Below are 17,288 nucleotides of genomic sequence, written 5' to 3'. Positions count from 1 at the left end.
AGTGGAAAGCGGCGTCGTGTTCATCATTCGCTGGAAGCTCCTTACACGCCCAAATGTGGCTTGTCACCACGAGCGCCGCGCGCGGCCTTGACCTGTGACGGCGCGAATGCATTGCCCGATGCGAAGCGGTTTGCTTTGTGTTACACCACGGTTGCTTTTCTAAAGAATTCCTTGCTTTTGCACTCGGGTATTTAGGTACCGATTTCGCAATATGCAGCCAAAGCTACACTGTGGTCGCAGTCATGAAATTCCTTTATTTCTCGAGACGCCACTGACGTCGTAGAAAATGATCTTGAAGGCACGGGGCTCCGCTGTTCCCCTCAAAAGTCGGAGCTTCTCCTATACGGCCCCAAACTCCGTGGACGCTCCCCACGGGGCTCCACGAATAAACCCCAATACGAGGGAATAGAGCTGAACCTGAGTGATGGCAGACCCATACTCGTGGTCCCTGGCATCCGCGTTCTTGGTATGACCATAGAAGCCAACGGAGCTAACTCTACGGCTATCTCCAAGATCCGTCGACAGACCTCTAACACATTCAGACCGCTGAAACGAGTGACCAACCGACGAGGAGGTATGAAGGAAGAAAGCCTCATCCGCCTTGTCCAATCTTTTATCATTGTCACATTACTTACGTTGCGCCCTTTCTCAACTGGTACAAAGCTGAAAAGTCTAAACAGGACATGATCATCAGAGGAGCCTGTAAGCAGGCCTTAGGACTACCCAACCCCATTAGCACGGAACTTGTACTACAATTAGGTATCCACAACACGCTAGACGAGTTAATCGAAGCCCAACGCCGATCGTAAAAAGAGCGGCTTACTCCTCACGGAAATGGGCCGCAGGATTCTAACCAAGCTTGATATCACCTACCACCGTCAACATGGAGACAAACAGCCAATAGCACGCAACATTCAGCAATGGTTACACGCCGACCCTATTCCGAAAAACATGCACCCAGACCACAACAAAGAACGCAGGAAGGCACGAGCTAACTCCCTCATCAAAGCTTATGCCAACACCGCGAGCGTCACCTTCGTCGACGCAGCTGAGTACCAAGATCTACTGCGCTTTGGGGTAGTTACCACAGCAGGCGGCTTGCTCCGACATGCTGCCAGCATCGCTACCCCAAAATGCCGAGATGGCCGAGGAAGTGGCCATCGCCCTGGCCACTCTTGATCCAGCCTGTTCCTCCATAGTGAGCGATTCTCGGGCAGAAATCAACAACGACATCAAGGGTCGTATTTCTGAGCAATCACTCCATATCTTACAAGCCCCGCATTCGTCTGCAAATCAAATCACTCTCGTCTGGATCCCAGCACACGCCGGCGTTGTCCACACGCACCTCACCAACCTCAACGAGGTTACACACGCCGTAGCACGAGGACTAGTCAACCGTGCCGGAGACAGTGAAGGTGCACCCGCGGAATGCGACCGCCCTACAAGATACAACGACCTTGTGAAGTCATTTTACCTCTCAAGACGAACCTTCTCCTCCCCTCACCGCAAATTGAACAGAGCACAGGCAACCACCCTTCGCCGGTTACAGACGAATACATACCCCCTCCCTCACACGCTATCACACCGTATAGCCCAATATCTACCCGAGTCACACCTGCAAGTGTGTAAACCTGAATCAGCAACACTCCCTCACATGCTATGGGAGTGCAAAGATCAATACCCAGACCTTAATCCCGTGGCCCTCTCATCGAGATGGGACGCCGCCCTGCGCAGCTCCCATCTCGACGACCAATTCTGGGCGATCCAGGAGGCCTACGAATCGGCGAAGAGGCAGGACCTCGACGTGCCCACTTGGGAGGCCTAGGCCCAGCCGACTGAACTGCTGGTGCTCATTAAAGTTCACTCTGTCTATCTCTCTCGAGTAACGCTGAATAGCTCACACCAAATGGTCAAAATGTTGGCCTTGCAACCAATACATAACCACGCGATCTTTCACTCAGCGTACCGAACTCACAATCATGTCCTCTGGGACGTTGGCCAGCGCTGTGGCGATTCTGTCCTTGAGATCCTGGAGGCTTGTTGAGGCTGTTTGGTGCACTTCCCTTGTTACATGTCCCCAAGCAAAAAGTCCAATGGTGAAAAATCTGTGGACCTCGGTGGCCACGGAATGTGCCCGCCGCGCCCGATCCACTAGGAAAGAATGGTCAGATCAAAGAAACGCACAGCAGAAGAAGATTAATGCGGTGGCGCTCCATCGTGTCGGTACCAGGGGCTTAGCCAGGGGGGGGGGGCTCATGGAGCTTCAGCCCCTCCCGAAATTCTTTCGTGCCGTCGTGCACCGCCGATCAAAACAACCCCCAGCGCCGAAAATCATTCTGGATTTTGTCTAGAATGTCCTTTTTGCGATCGAAAAGACATTGCCAACTCCGGCTGGATTTGGGGGCAGCGCCCATGCACCGGCGATCACAAAACGCAAGGAGCCCCATCCGAGCACACTTTCAAGGGCGCTTTGATGACGAGCGGGCTCGTCGCGGCATTTCGCGGAGGCCGAGGAACTTACGGAGCGCATGGGTTTCAACTCTGAAACTTTATAGGTATAAATTTCTAATAAACTTTTGATGCGAAAGGTGGATTGACTTTTCCAAAATCATGCTCTAGATTTTCAGTGCCGGAACTTTGTGCGTTTAATGTTGTTATAAACACTTGATGCCCTAGGTGCATTGACTTTTCCAAATTCGTACATCGGACCATACAACGAGGCAGCCCAAGCCAACACACTATCAGACAAGTTGACAAAGCACGCTGCGAAGTTCGATGAGACGAAGCGTTGTGGTGGTTCATTTTTGCCGTCATGTCACAGAATATAATATCAACATTTTTTTTTCACCTGCGTCAAGGTATCCACGTCGAACAATAAAGCCAGGAAAGGTGATCACGTGCTTATTTATTTTTCCACGTTGACTTTTATTTGCGACGACACATTGAGCCTCTTAAATTTGCTTTCTCGACACCCGCAGACTGTCGGAGCCTGCCAGAGAGCATATTTTTCTTGTGTTCCTCCGACCCCCGCGCGGCGCCTTTCGGAAATCCACTCTTGCGGAGTGGATTTTCGCTTGGCAGAGTTTTGGGCGCTTTCTGCCTAGCAGACGAGATAAATAAATAAATAAATAAATAAATAAATAAATAAATAAATAAATAAATAAATAAACATTTCACTTTATTAGTTTTGGTACTAAGCATTTAGGATGATGCATGAAAATATATTGTTACGGAAGGATGAACGAAGAGAGGAATAAGATCGTGAGCTGCTGGCTGCTGCGGGTTGTGGGCGGTGATCCATCTTGTCTACGCTGACTCATCCTGTGTATATATATTGTAAATACAGTCTTCATATACTCCTGACATCGCCGTAACATTTTAGTGGAGGTGCGTGGTACTGCGGCTGGAAACGCAGCTCTGCAGTGGACGACGCATCACCGTCCGCACAATGAATAACGGTGAGCATGCAGGATGAACGTCGTTGCCGCCTCCAACGTCACCGTCACCACCTACGGCGCTGTCGCCTTCGGTTGTGGTGTAGCAACCCAAGGATCCTGGAATTTTCTTTGGGGTCGGTGGCGCCGACGTTCAGGAGTCGGTGGCTATGAACGAACGCGTGAGTGGAATCAACAGATGGGACCCTATGCTTATGCTGGCCAACCTGTTGTTCTACCTACGAGGCTCGGCAATGGTATGGTACGAAAACCACGAAGGGGAACTCACCAGCTGGGACCGATGCAAAGAGCAGTTGACAGAGTTGTTTGGCAAACTAGCTAGCCGTAAGATTGCCGCAAAGCAAGAAATAGCCTCCCGTGCCCAATTCCGCACGTAGTCCTATGTATCGAACATCCAGGACGTGCTGGCACTTTGTCGTAAAGCCGATCGCGACATGACAGAAGCTGAAAAGGTCGGGCACGTGCTTAGGAGAATTGCTGACGACGCCTTTAATCTGCTCATGTGCAAAAGCTGTTCTACAGTTGATGCCATCATTAAAGCGTGCCGACAATTCGAGCAGGCAGAAAAGCCGATGCATCTTGCAACTAGCTGCCAGACTTCCCAATGCTGCCGTAACGTGGATGTGGGAAGATCAACCGGCACAGCAGCATGCGTCGCCATCAGAGGACGTGGTGTGAATCGTTCGACGTGAACTGGATGCGACGGCACCCGCAGCTTTCTGTTCGCGTAGCCCTGATGCTACCACTTTTTCGTTTCCCCTCGTACAAGCCATCGTTCGCCAGGAACTTGAAGACATTGGATGACATTCTGTCTGTGCTGTCACCAATCCCAGAGCTAACGAACGCCCTTCTACTATTTTCCCTCCACCCCACCGCTTCTCTCTGCGTTATCGCAAGCCGACTGAGTGGAGAACTGCGTACGACCAGTCTGTATGTTTCATCTGTCGCCGCATTGGTCATGTCGTCCGATAGTGTCGCCACCCAAGGTTTTCAATACCTTCCACGCCGACCAACCTGAGCCGTTATGACGAAAATGCCCGCAATGTTTCGGCAACCACCGAGTCTAAAAGCGCAGACAACTCTGCTAGGAACACGTGGTACAGTCGCTCACCATCGCCGCGCGGACACCAGTCTATAGCTCACCGCAAACATGTCGCCCATCTTCCCGTTCGCCGCAGCAACGTCGCTTTTCGTCCTCTGTGGCGTTTGGCCGCATCCTTTCGGAAGACTAAGAAATGCAGCCCTCGGAGGTGGCGCTGCATTCCCTTCTACAGCAGCAAATCATCTGCTTGTGCCCATAATGAGAAGTCTAATAGACGGTAAAATAGACGGCGTACCTGTCCAAGCACTCGTTGACACTGGAGCCCACGTATCTTTGATGAGTGCCAGCCTACGTAGACGCCTATACAAGGTCCTCACCGGAGCAACTGCCCGAGTGCTTCGTGTGGCCGACGGCGGCGTGCTGGTTGTTCTTGGATTGTGTACTGCGCGTTTAATTATAGCCGCCCGCCCAACTTCTGTTCTCTTTACAGTGATCGACAACTCCCCTCACGACGTTATCCTTGGATTGGACTTTTTATCCACTCATTCTGCTCTCATCGACTACGCGACCGGCGTTCTTCAGTTGGAACTGCCTCAACTCGCCGATGCTCCGAGCACCGCCCCACTACACTTGTGCTCGCTTCAAGATGTGCGTCTGTCACCCGAGGCAGTTATACTTACGTCACTTTGACCGCCCAGCAACATGTTCCTGACGGTGAATATGTGCTTCGCCCCATCATCGACGTGCTTTTTGAACGGGAGCGTTGGTGTTCCGCATACGTTGGTCACGGTTACAAACAACGACGTCGTTCTACCGCTTCTGAATATCAGCCTGTGGTCTCAAGTGATTCCGGCCGGCATGTTCTTGGCCAGCGTTTCTAGTCCACCGACCTAAGTCCACACTGACGCAAGCGTCCACGGCATAGGCGCTGTTCTGGCGCAACGGCAGAATGGTATCGAGTGCGTGATAAATTACGCCAGCCGCCTGTTGTCACCTGCCGAGAGAAATTACTCCATCACCGAGCGGGAGTGCTTGGCTTGAGTTTGGTCTGTCACCAAGCTCCGGCCATATTTGTACGGCCGCACGTTTTCGGGTCGTAACAGACCTTACGCCCTCTGCTGGCTGTCTTCTCTCTCGGACCCCACAGGACGGCTTGGACACTGAGCGTTGCGGCTCCAGGAATTTTCATTTGTTATCAACTATATAAGCCAGGACGCTGACTGCCTTTCGCGTCACCCCGTGGATCCTCCCGATCCTGTTGTGCATGATCAGGTGACTTGCGTGATGGCTTTGACTGACCTGACCGACATGCGCGGTGAACAACAACGCGACGCATCCTTACAGTCCATCATCGCCGGAATGCAATCTGGCAGCACCGACGGCAGATGCCGCATGTTCGTGCTGCATGACGCAATCCTCTTCCTCAGCAATATCAACCCTGACAGCCCTGATTTGCTGCTTGCGCTTCCTCGACATCTGCGAGCCATCGTTCTTGAACAACTTCACGATGCACCGACGGCGGGACACCTTGGAGTTTTGCGTACATACGACCGCGTACGACGCCAGTTTTTCTGGCTGGGTCTCTACCGCTCTGTGAGTCATCATCATCATCATCATCAACCTGGTTACGCCCACTGCAGGGCAAAGGCCTCTCCCATACTTCTCCAACAACCCCGGTCATGTACTAATTGTGGCCATGTCGTCCCGCCCACCTCCGCCTACCTAACTATCTGCCGCCCCCTGCTACGCTCCCTTCCCTTGGAATCCAGTCCGTAACCCTTAATGACCATCGGTTATCTTCCCTCCTCATTACATGTCCTGCCCATGCCAATTTCTTTTTCTTGATTTCTACTAAGATGCCATTACCTCGCGTTTGTTCCCTCACCCAATCTGCTCTTTTCTTTTCCCTTAACGTTACACCGACCATTCTTCTTTGCAAAGCTCGTTGCGTCGTCCTCAATTTGAGTAGAACGCTTTTCGTAAGCCTCCAGGTTTCTGCCCCGTAGGTGAGTACTGGTAAGACACAGCTATTGCTCACAGCTCTGTGAGTCGTTATGTCACAACTTGCAAACTGTGTCAGCGCCGGAAGAAAACTCCGCTGCCACCTGTCGGGTGACGCGATCCCATTGAATTTCCCTCTGAACCATTCTTTCCTGTAGCGCTTGACTGCCTTGGCCCTTTTCTGACGACGTCTAGGGGAAATAAGTGGATCGCCGTCGCTACTGATTGCGCGACACGCTACGCGATAACAAAGCCGTTGCCGACCAGTGGCGCAACAGACGTCGCCGATTTTCTCCTTCACGAACGTCATTCTCCAGCACGGAGCTCCTCGACAGTTACTTGCAGACCGCGGCCGGTCGTTCTTGACTCGAGTTGTGGACGATCTCCTCCGCTCTTGTGCCATTGAACACAAGCTGTCCACCGCCCACCACCAACAAAGGAACGGTCTTACGGAACGCCTCAACAGAGCATTCACAGAGATCCTGTCAATGTACGTTTCTAACGACCACCGCGACGGGGACGCCACGCTGGCCTACGGGACATCGCGTATGACTCGTCTCGACATGACACCGCAGGAGATTCACCCTTTTTATAGTCTTCATGGTCGCAACCCCACATTGCCTTTTGACGCCATCCTACCTTCTGTGCCCTTCGTTGCCACAGAGTAGGCTCGCTGAGTACGCTACGAACCGATTACGGGATTGTATCCAAGCCATAGAAAGGCGATACAAGTGACGCAACAGAGAACAAACGCAGGCATTCTTAGAATGTTTCTATTGAACCAGAGGAATATTCTTGCTATATATTATAGCGTGTAAAAATATAACTGAGCGGCACACGTTTTCTGAATTTCAGTCCATGCTAAGCTAGCGCTCACGGTGAACAATCGCATCGCTGTTTTCGTAGTTTTCTTTCTTGCTGTCATTCACGTTTTTTTTCTAGTTTCTCTGTTTAGACTTCCAGAACCTATTGAAGCCATTCTTCTTTCATTCATTAGTTCACGGATTTCACTCTATAGCAGTAATAGGTGCTTGTTTTTTGTGTATACGTCAGTATGCACATATTGTACAGCGCGTATTCGTGGACAATATACAGCGTGCTGTCTGAACATTTTGGTCATCGCTGTGCCTTCAGCGACCCTGCGTGTACATATATATATATATATATATATGTATAATCGCGATGCGTGTCTCACGGGAAGAAATTGTCGTCGCTGTTGTTGTTTATCGAAATACAGCAAGGGAGCAGAACGCGATCTCGCAATGAATGACAATCTGCATGGTTGTACACCTCAGCTTGGGCGAGCTTTGAGCCGCCGTCCCGAGAAAAAGAGATCGCGAGTTCAGCTCGCAAGGCGACTACCTTTGGTTAGCAGCGCCACCCTCTGCATCAAGAGTACGCGTAAAAGAAATAAAAAAAAAGATTGACATTGCAACAAGAGAGAGCGCTGCCGTCTCCGGGAGGGTTCGAACCTGCATCCTTTCGATTAACAGCCGAACGCGCTAGCCGATTGCGCCACCAAGGCAGGCACCTACGCTCGGAAATAAATGATTGTCGAGCAAAGCGCCAGACTGAATTTTAGCGAGCGAGGTGCGCTTTGTTTTTGCAGCTGCGCCTTCGTTCTTTTGTTCCCATTGAAACGTGACATATCCACTCTCTCCGCCCTTGGGCGCAGGGGCAGACCTAGAGGAACATCCAGGGGGCAAGCACGTCAAGGCGGATAGGAGGGGGGTAGGGCGGATAGGAGGTGTGAAGAACCGAGCCCTCCCGTATCTGGATCCGTAGGATGTATACCGTGACGACAGCTAGAGCTACTGCCTGCATACGTGGCATGGCAAGTAACGATTCGCTTTTTTCTAACCACATTTGTCAATGGCTCTAACAGTTTTATTATTCCATGTTCCCACGTCACCTCGCTGCCATTGCCAGCAAGACCGAAGGTGGACGGAATGCGATCGAGGGAAATGAAAAAAGCGCCACGAAAAAACATGCCCGGGAATGACGTGTCGCAGTATCTGCTTCCTATCGCCACCGAAGGAAACGTCGCGCATGCACGCTACAGAAGACAGTTGGTTGAGGTCACACAATTAGAGATACACTTACAAATTGAACACCTCATTCGAACGAAACACTACATTCTTTAAACTTTTTCGAGAGACAGAGTGGTGGATCTGAAGCTTTATAAAAACATTCGCTGAGGAAAAGTTATTTTGCAGGAGATTTTGTGCGAGATGTCATCCGGAAAAAGCGCCGGAGTAAACTAGTAAAGTGTTTTCTTTGAGAGCTCCGCATGCCTGTAGAAGTTGCTCACAAAACGCAATTAGGATGCGTTGCTGACGACCAGGCTAAGAAAATTAACTAAGTGACGTAGTGAACACTCTCGTTCAAAAAGTATTTCAGTAGGAAACTACAAAAATAAAGAAGTCGTTAGTTGCAAGTTACTAACAGGTCACATATTTGTAAATGACAATCAGAATGGCCGGCATAACGGAAATTACATATTTGCCTTCAAAAAAAGTCGTTTTTTCATATTCAAATAGCATGTATTATTGCTAGGAGTGGGTGGCGATTCAAATTACTTCGGTAAAATCAGAAACACCCACTCTAGAAAAAAAAGAACGACAAAAGTCACGGTTGGGATTTATTCGAAAGACAACGAATTACAGGCCCGCAGTTGTGATCATGTGACCGTGCGCTATGTCGGACATTAGCGGAGAAAAGCGCGAGGCGCTGAGGTGTTCGTTGTGAGAAACAAGTCACCGAACTGCCTGCTCATCAGCGCAGGTATCTAAAGAAAAATTCAAAACTGCTCTCAGTTGTTAAAGGGCCCCTGAAACGGTTCGGACAAATTTTGTGGACACGTAGGGTACAGCTTAAGTAGAACATTCGCACCACAATTTAAGTGAGGCGTTACGCATTAATGCAGCTACAAGCGATTACAAGTTACCATCCTCCCTAGCGATGCTTTGGCCCATCAACTCGTTCGCAGAGCGATCGCGGCTAAGCTCCGCCTCCACTGGTTCTGCGTCACAATGCGACGTCACATCGTCCACTTCCGGTTGTTTTGGAGCCCGCCCGCGCGAAACCTCTCCGGTAGCCGCTTGGCCGTCGACCCCAAGCGAGAGCTTTCGAAGCAGCGTGCGTTGCGTGCATTCTGTCGCAGCGCCGAACGTGTCTGGTATCCTGATAACCACACGCTAACTGTGCGTTTCCACGGAACGGTGGAGGCATAAACTCAAGCTGATGAAGGAACATTAGCGTAGACCTACGTGAACTTTCTGATCGGTCTCCACGGACCAGTCACCCGTTGGCGCAGAGCTTAACCAGCCAAAGAAAGCGCTAATATTGCTCTAACCAAGTGTAAAACATTTTAAACATTTACAACAACAATGCGTTAACTATTACGCTCCTGCGAAAAATTTACCCCAGCAGCAAGGAAGAATACATTATGTTACTGCTACTGTGTGTGGTTGAGCTCTATGCCACCAAGTGGCTGCAACATGCAGACAATTCACATTTGCGCTTCTGTCATCCCCTGAAACGACACGCAAGGGGATATGGCCAGGCCCCGTCCCCCTGTGCTAGCGTTTACCCTAATACCGGACTCGCGAAACGCAATAACGTTGGTAATCTTCCGGTGTAAAGTGATGGTCGCAGTCGCGCAAATCCTGGCGCCGATCGGATATCGGCAGTCCGATGCGCTGCAGCCAGTCCGCTCGACTACTATCTTGCAGAGAGACACGATGTCACAGCTTGACATATTGCGATCCACTACGTTTGCAGTCCACAACGCAACAAAGTCGGATAATAGCGCTTGCGAAAAACAGACCGACACCGACGGCGGAGCTCTCGTCAAAGACGGGGCACGTTGTAACACAAGCAGACGGCACTTGCTGTGTGCCAGAAGTGCTTAAGTGTACTGGAAAAATTTTCTTGTACAGCCAAATAATAAAGCAAAATTACAAAAAATGAAAGAAAACGAAAGGAAAACGAGGACAGAGAGTCACGTGATTCGGCTAGCCTCGGCAACCCAACTTCCTCTGAAGCCGTCCCTGCTGATTGCCGAGACCTTGCGCGCCGCTTTCTGGTTAGGAACAGGCCAACATGGTTGTCGCACTATTGGTGTTTGTTTAGTACGGGGTAACGATTGGTGGCTTAGTGGCGCCTGCCTTCAGAGGCATGGAGGCACGTAGGAAGAAAAACGCGTGCGTTTCTGCTATCGCGGGCGGTGTTCTTCGCTTCAAATCCGTTGCCTTGACTCGTGCAGAAAGCCTAAATTTCAAAGCCTCAGTCGCGCTTACCAGCACACTTAGCCGGCGCCATCACTGCGAAAACCGTCCAGAGCATACAGGCCCGAGCATGGTCGACTGCTTCGCCAAATCAGCTGTTGTGTTCCTGGAACTCCGGTGCGTATTTTGTTGCTAATATTTGTTCCACTGTCTTGCAGCTACCTATGATGAGGCGATATCTTTCGGGGGATAGTTATGTTTCGCGTGTTTGCTTAGTAAAGTGTCCTGCTGCATGCTTTTCGTTGTGAAATAAATAAATAGCATGCCCTGTACTCTGTACGCCGAAGTCGTCGCCTTTCCTTGAGATTGAGGAGCACTCTTTTGTAAGATTGTGTGGGACGTCCTTACGCTTTTGAGACGTGCCTATTGAGTATTCGGTGGTCTATTGAGAGGCAGAAGGCATTGAGCGGAACGACAGCGTCAACTGGGACCGTCTGCCATAAACAGTGGGCCGGCGCGGCCTCAAATATGGTCGGGGTCCCCGGCTCGCCGGTCGGTCGTTGGGTACAAAATGAGACACGTTTTTTTTCACACGGAAAAGCAGTCGCTGCGAACCCTGGACGCTCCCTTGATCGCCTGAACATGCTTCCAGGTGCGAAAGACATTATATTATTTCCCAGAAGATGTCCCCAAATGCGACGAACCGCCGTCGGAAGGGCGGCTTGATTGCCTTCCCACGTTTGCGAAGGGAAAGGTTTCCTGGTATTTCTGATACCGCCCCGAAACGCGACCAGTCGTCCTTTAGGTGGCCGTCGCGGGTTGACGGTTACAATGCCGGTTCTTACCCGACGCCTTGGTTCGCTACAGCCTTAGAGCCGCGTTGCCCTTCTGTGCGTTACATGACTGACATAATGCAGACTCGACTGCTTCATATACTTGAATTCCTGTACTCAACCTCGGCGCGCTTTCCCCAAGCTTACTATTTGCGCATATTGGCAAACCTCCGCAGTCTATAGAAGCAACGAAAAAGGCCCGACTAAATCTACCACTTGCCCATCACATGAGGGCCTGTTTCCCATCATTCCATTCCTATAAACGTTTTATGACTAGGCTTAAAAACTGTCACGTGACGCTCCCTCCTAATTTGTATACTTCCTCCATGCCAGCAGCGTCCGATACCGTATGAATACTTTCTGCGTGACACTATAACCTGCAAACTAGAACTAGGGCGCGACACTACAACGGGTATTGTGCTTGTAAGATATTTCTCTGCATATTAGGTGCATGAATGGGGCTGTTGAAGGAATCCTCGAACCCCGATTCGCCGCGATTGCGAGCTACAGGTCGCAACACAATCGCTGCGTTAGTGTGGATACATATAGGCGGTCGGCTCCACATATTGAAATGCACGCGGTGCGCTTTCATGGGAATTATTTGGCTACATTTTATGGTAATGAAACGCGCTCTTTGCAGTGAAATAATTTTATATTGCGCTCCTTTACCTCAATTTTCTTCGAAATGCGCCGAAACTTCGTTTTTACTTGAAAGAAGCTCAAACTGCCATTCAACGAGACACTGGCACTCAGCCAAAGAATGTGTGTTTGTGGATAGAGCACGTTTCGCTGGCGGTCCACCTGCTCTGCTAAAATTGATCACAGCATTCTCTGGTAATGTTGCACCGGTTATAGAAAAGTTAGCAACGCTGGACAACCTAAAGCGGCAAGGTAATCCGCACTTTGCATTACCAATTTAAGGCATACATCTCCGTTCCAATATTTCTTTACTTTCCTTTAATTCGCATTTAAACGCGAACAGTTTTCGAGTTCAATTAAACGAGATAGGCCGCTGTGATTGAGAGCACGTTAACAAGATCACCAGGGTGCTTTGAATGTTTACTGTCCTTCTGCGTGTCGCGGAACTCGCTCGCCCTGCGACGAGAGGAAATCTGAAGCTGTGTGAAAGGGCCTCCTATCCTACCCGCAGTACAACGATACTCTCGAAAGTGAGGACAACTATTTCAGCGACTCCCACGCGTCTCGCGACTCACTGGAAGTCTCGTACTGACGTTTCATCGCACATCGAGTGGATTGTCAGTCCGCTCTCGAAAATGACTTGGTTGCAAAGTGATCTGGACTTCCTAAATGGATATGTTTGAACTTTCAAATTGCTTTTTGAAGACGATTGTTGCATACTTATTGGGCAATGTGTAAATGGACGTTTTAGCGACAATGGAACCAAGAGTTGAAAATTTCGTATACATATGCCGCTTTCGTAATAAACTTACTTGGAATTTGGCGCTTTTAATGTACATATTGCGTGTCTGTTGGTATATGTTCGCCTTTCTTTTTCGCACCATTGCGTGAATTGTAGTAAAGTACCAACAAGCCTCATTACTTCTACAGAGACGGGCACTCAGCCATGGTATCTCTATTGTCCCTCTTTTTTTTTTTTTTTTGACGTTGGCGCCGTGATCATTGCAACGTCTGCCATGTACGTATGAACAGCTGTGCCGCCTGTAAGCCGGGAAAGTGGCGGATAGTCATCCTCTTATCGTTAAATGAATAAAAATTATGCTTCGAAGTGATTGCTTTACTCGTACAATGTCATATAGTGTTTTAGTGCTGCTCTGGTGACGGGAGATTTGCCGACAGATGTGCCGCGACTGCAGAAGTGGCACCTCGCGCATCCTCTGTAGTTCATGTGCGTGCGCGATTGATCAGAGTGAAAGAGCGTGCTGATGGATAAAAGCAAAAGGTCGAAGTTTCGCTCAAAAGGCGAAGCATGGACTGCGATAACAATTTACTATACTACTATACGATGTAAGGGTAGTAGTTTTATCGACCGTATAGATTTGCAAACATCCGCATGGGTGATTGCGTGACGCCGATGTGAAGTGCGGTCACCTGCTTTTTCACACGGATCCATTTCTTCAAAGCTTGTCAACACAGTGAGAACTTCACAGCTCCGCTCCGAATTCTGTGGCTTAACTTTTTGCATGCTTTTTTTTTTTAAGGGGGCATCGCGTATCATCAGTAACAACATAGTGTTTATTGTATCCTCGGCGGGCTGTAGACGACACGACTAAGTTTAACGACCCGGTCGTATTTGCTTAGTAGTTTTGTGTTGGGCTGCTGAGCACGAGCTCTCGGGATCTGATCCCGGCCACGGCGGACGCATATCGATGGGTGCGAAATGCGAAAACTACGCGTGCTCTTGCAAAGCAGGACGAACCCACCAATGTCGGTGGCATGTACGATCTGCGGCTCAGATTCTATGGCGACGCAAGTTGTAGTACTTTCACATACAGAGTACCAAATGTTCCATTCCCACGAATTTACAAGTGCGTTGTATGCTCAGTTATATTAGGAACTAATGCATCGGCGCGGCAGTAGAATTCATAAGCTGTTTCCGTTCCCGTGATTCCCCTGAAGTTTGTGGTATGCTCAACGACACTAATGAACGATATATCGGCGCGACATAATGCTTTGCCACTAAAGTCATCCGAGAAGACACCTCAATTCCAAACGTATCCCCCTGCGACTATAAAAATTTAATATGCTACCGTCGCAATAAAATAGTAACAAACTCACTTTGGACACGGCTTCTTCGCCTTGCCGGCCGCGACTTCTGTCGATTGCGTTGCCAGCTATAGGCTATAGGGACGAGCGGAGCTAACAACTTTCTTCTCCTTATTACCCAGGAGAAGAGAAATCTCAAGGATCGAAAGTCCCCACATTTCATTTTCGCGACCACTGCTCCTCGCGCCTGCGCAGAAAGAACGGCGAAATCCAATTTTTATGTGCTCGCTTATGAGCCCTTGTTTCGAAAAAAAAAAAGCAACATTAGCTTGCAGGGTGACAGCGTGGCAATCGACATGACAAATAGGTGACAAAAATGAGCGCTAATAAAAAGAAAAATAAGAATAAAAATGCCGCCGCCTTCGGGAGGGCTCCAACCTCCAACCTTTCGGTTAACAGCCGAACGCGCTAGCCTATTGCGCCACGGAGGCAGACATTTAAGCTACAATATGAACAATACTGGAACGAAGAGCATGTTAACATTTTGCGTACGATCTGGCCTTTATATTTCCGGCTGCGAATTTGTTCTTATGTTCACTTTCCGGCGCGGTATTTTCGCTCTCTTCTCCCTCGCTATGTATTGGGCGCAGGCCAGCACTTTCCTCCACTTTCACCTCCCTCCTTTAAGAACCTCCTTTGACATCTCCTGGAGCAACGTTCTTAGACAAGCTTCAGTTTCAGAGCTCCCTAAGCGAGCCCACTGGCCGACGTGGCCACAACGGGTGTCACTGAAACTAACGGCGCTGCAGTCGCGTCTTTCGTCATGCGCCGCGCGTCGTCTGCTCCTGCTGCGACGCGTAGTTTGCACTAACGGGCCTGTAGGCGCTTATCCGTCGGTAAACGTAGTTTAGATACGCAGCCTGAGTTTTGTGACAAACCTGCCGCGAGTAAGCAACAGCGACTTCACGGTGTCTGTGCACTATAGGCGCTGCAGTGACGCATCTCTCACACAGCGCGCGTCGTCTACTCCTGCAATGCCACCTCTGCGGTGGGTCGTTTTCCCCAACTGGCCTGTGCCGTTCGCTCGTTGACGACTGTGTTTTGGCTGTCCGCACAATATTTTATGTGAAGGACCCTTTAATGACATGTTTAGCTAGTCTTTAGAGGCTGCAACTACACCGCAAATGAGCGGTCGCGCACTGCGATTCCGCTTTTCAACCAACTTTTTCCCTATAAAAGCGCCACGGTGCTCCCTTCAGAGGGGGCTTTATTTTTTGCTGCTTATTCTTAAGATGTGTCGTAATTAAAGACGGCGAGCGCCTGTGCAGACGTAGGGACATTAACGCATCACGCCCAGCAGTGGCTTGAGACAACGCTGTGGCGAATTGATCCACCCCCGTCAACACTTCTTCGCCTAATAAATTTAATTGACACATGTATTCTTTATAGTTGTCCGCAGATATTATGGGACGTGCAAAAGCGTTGGAAGTGATCTGTGAGCAGCGACAAAGACGAAGTTAAATACTATAAACATACTTAGGTCAAAGTTTAATTTTTTTTTAACGAACAAAAGAAAAAAACACTGTGACACTTTTTTATTTACTTTGTCCACAAAAAAAATTGCTGTGGCTTAGCTAAGCTCAAGCCCAGGATGCGATGCATACTAGCATTTATTTTAACGCGACAGCGTTAAGGAGCTCGTGTCGCAGAAAAGCCGGTGTCGTCGGCGTCGGCTCAGGCGTGCGGCGCTTGCTCAGGCGCACATTTCGTTGTCGCGCCGAACGCTGCGTTGCTCGACGCTCACCGCGTCCGATGCGGGGGGCGACGCCGCGAGCGACGGCGCGAGTTGGAGCCCCGTTTCTTCTCTGTCGTGACGTCACGGATTCACGTGGTATTGAAGGCGACACCGCCACGCCTGAGGAGCTGGGTTGAGCTCTCGTAATATGCTTCGCATAAAAAGTTATTTTGAGCTGCTTTTGCTCAAAGCAATTTTGCTTATTTTCTGGCTGCTTGCACCTGCTCTGTCAGCGATGCCTCACTTTTCATTTTTTTGAAAAGAATGACATGCGCATGACAAGATAGAACTTGATGACATTAGCAGTCACCTCCTCATAATGATTATCACACCCTAGTGCCGGCACAGATGCCTTGCTTAGTCCGTTCAGGATGCTCCAAAATAAGTCACCGTAAACTGCGTTACTGTCGAGTGTGTGACAAATTATTTCTCCCATGTGTGTGATGACAGTGATCACTCTGAAAGACGGTTCACGCAAGCACCCTGGCTTGAATGACCTCAGCTCTGTCAAAAGGCTATGCGAGGGTCGTGGCTCACCCGCACTTGGTGGCACACAAGCACTTTCCAGTGACTCAACACACCGTGCGCAATGCATTGATTTCGTAACATTCTTCAATGTATATCCAGCCAGGTAGTAGACAGCCATTTCTTGTGTTCCTGCTTTCTGGTACCCGTGGTCGCCCAAGTCATCCATGTGGCCTTCTGAAAGACTCATCCCACAGAGCTTCTTGTATTGCTTTGCTTCAACTGCACCTTTCAGCTCAGCAGCAGCTTCCGCCTTTTGCCACAAGCTGTCGTGAAGGGACACCAGAACACTATCGGACGCGCCAGAGCAATTTCCTCTCGCTGCATTTTTCACAGGTGTGAGCGAAGACAACAATCTATAAATCTGGCTGAATTGAACTACGGATGGGTGGTCCTCGTCGCCATGAAATGAACGGACAACATCGAAAAATTTCTTAAATTATGGGGTTTTACGTGCCAAAAGCAATTTCTGGTTATGAGGCACGCCGTAGTGGAGGACTCCGGAATTTTCGACCACCTGGGGATCTTTAACGTGCACCTAAATCCAAGTACACGGGTGTTTTCGCATTTCGTCCCAATCGAAATGCGGCCGCAGTGGCCGGGATTCGATCCCGCTACCTCGTGCTCAGCAGACCAACACCACAGCCACTGAGCAACCACGGCGGGTCGGAAAATTTCTGAAACGAATAAAGAAAGAATTCTGTGAGTGATATTGCCTATGGA

The 17,288-nt window shown here is 49.7% G+C and overlaps 2 non-coding genes across 2 annotated transcripts; both read right to left on the bottom strand.

Annotated features, from left to right (window-relative positions):
• Nucleotides 1-7,949: 7,949 nt before the first annotated feature.
• On the bottom strand, nucleotides 7,950-8,023 carry TRNAN-GUU (transfer RNA asparagine (anticodon GUU)). The gene has a single exon. It is a non-coding gene; the product is annotated as a tRNA-Asn (tRNA).
• Nucleotides 8,024-14,662: 6,639 nt separating this feature from the next.
• TRNAN-GUU (transfer RNA asparagine (anticodon GUU)) lies at nucleotides 14,663-14,736 on the bottom strand. Its single transcript has one exon. It is a non-coding gene; the product is annotated as a tRNA-Asn (tRNA).
• Nucleotides 14,737-17,288: the final 2,552 nt, after the last annotated feature.

Source organism: Dermacentor albipictus, unplaced genomic scaffold, assembly GCF_038994185.2.
Source record: "Dermacentor albipictus isolate Rhodes 1998 colony unplaced genomic scaffold, USDA_Dalb.pri_finalv2 scaffold_11, whole genome shotgun sequence".
NCBI lineage: Eukaryota > Metazoa > Arthropoda > Arachnida > Ixodida > Ixodidae > Dermacentor > Dermacentor albipictus.
The sequence above is the reverse complement of the archived record's forward strand: the minus strand, read 5'-3'. Positions and strand labels throughout refer to the sequence as shown.